Source organism: Apodemus sylvaticus, chromosome 1 (assembly GCF_947179515.1).
Source record: "Apodemus sylvaticus chromosome 1, mApoSyl1.1, whole genome shotgun sequence".
In the NCBI taxonomy this organism is placed as follows: Eukaryota; Metazoa; Chordata; class Mammalia; order Rodentia; family Muridae; genus Apodemus; species Apodemus sylvaticus.
Genome location: NC_067472.1, coordinates 157,461,078 through 157,462,911, shown reverse-complemented (window position 1 = coordinate 157,462,911; position 1,834 = coordinate 157,461,078). Strand labels below are relative to the sequence as shown.

The window sequence follows — 1,834 nt, the reverse complement described above, 5'->3', positions numbered from 1 at the left end:
CTAAGAGACATTCATCAATAGATTAATCCATTTATGAGGTTATCTTCCTAATAATCCAATGATATTTCAATAGTGACATCAGCACAGAACCAAACTTAAACATATGAGCCTATCTTGAATATTCTGCACATTCATACTATTAACTCTACCTCACTGAAACCTTAAATACAAGTGTCTTAAAATACAAAAAACTGTGGTGGGAAACTGGCCTTCCTTGAATTCACCTACTCTTCCTAGCATCTTCTGGTTGATTCCAATTTTTTCGTGACAAGCACAACCCAAAGCACACTAGTCCCATTTATGTTTCTAGTTATGAGGATCCATTTGTTACAATTTACTCTCTTTTGAGCACATTTACCTCACTGGTCATATATCTTATTTTTAAGTTTTCATTCAATGAATACATTACACTATTCTGTTGAGTTTTGTTGGTTCTACTAAGTTTGTAAGCCTGGTTTTATCCTTTTATGTTCTTAATTTGATTTGTATGTTTGTGTCAACATAAATGTATGACATTATTGTGTAAACAGAGAGGTAAATACATATGTAGAGTTGATATATTTTATTTATATGTAAGAAGTTTGATTTCTAGAATCTCTCCTTTGTGCATAGAGGAGCTTGATCAGTCTATTGCCTTCTCTGTAGAGAGTCTATAAAGACTTATGTGTTCTATACAGAGTGGTTGAATAAATAAATTTAAAAGTATTTTAAACATACAAGGTGCTCTTTCTTAGCCGGCATTCTGTAAGGTCGAAGCCATGTTCATCTCCAGGACCAAGGCTGTGAAGCACAATGGTGAGAATCCAGAAGAGTTTAGGTCTGGCATCTCTCAGGCACTGCTGAAGCTGGAAATGAACTCAGATCTCAAGGTGCAGCTGCAGGAACTCAACATCACCATTGCCAAAAAAAAATTGAAGTTGGTGGTGGTTAGAAAGCTATCATAATTTTTGTACCAGTTCCTTAGCTGATACCTTTCCAGAAAATCCATGTCTGGCTAGTTCATGAATTGGAGAAAAGGCTCAGTGGGAACCATGTAGTCTTGATTGCTCAGAGGAGGATTCTGCCCAAGTCAACCAGGAAAAGCTGTATGAAAAATAAGCAAAAGAACCCCAGAAGCTGCACCCTGACAGCAGTGCATGACGCCATTCTTGAGGCCTTGGTCTTCCCAAGTAAAATTGTGGGTAAGAGGATCCGTGTGAAACTGGATGGCAGCCGGCTCTTGAAAGTTCATTCAGACAAAGCACAGCAAAACAACGTGGAGCACAAGGTCGAAACTTTTTCTGATGTGTACAAGAAGCTTACAGGCAAGGATGTTAATTTTGAATTCCCCGAGTTTCAGTTGTAGAGAAAATGACTGAATAAAGTGCCATTCACAGTAACAAACACGAAAACCAGCCAAAAAACAAAAAAGCATACAAGGCTCATAACTGTGCTGCTATAAGCATGTGGATTTATCACTCTGTAAGTGGGATTAGCTTAAGACTTCTCTTATTGCTTTCAATCCTAACTCAAACCCTCGTGATCTTTACCAGATTACTGACATAAAAATAGCATTTTAAGAAAGTATTAGTGTGAATATATATCACCTGAGCCCTTCAAGCCATCAGAAAGTATTCAGAATAATTGATTTAAAGGTGGACATGAAATTACTCATTCAAGCACATAATCAAAGTGCAGGAAGTCAACCATAAGAGTCAACCTGCAGAGAATCATCTGGGGACTGAAACTAGGCTATGTTAGGGTTTTCTTCTGCAGTAGTTTAGATTAAGTGTAGGCTAAGAAAATAGTGAGCATAATCAATTTTATAATTAGAATGATGCTCTATGCTCAAGTG

General features: G+C 37.2%; 1 pseudogene; it reads left to right on the top strand.

Moving 5' to 3' along the window:
- The first annotated feature begins 758 nt into the window (after positions 1 to 758).
- LOC127682147 (40S ribosomal protein S7-like) lies at positions 759 to 1,345 on the top strand (annotated as a pseudogene).
- Positions 1,346 to 1,834: the final 489 nt, after the last annotated feature.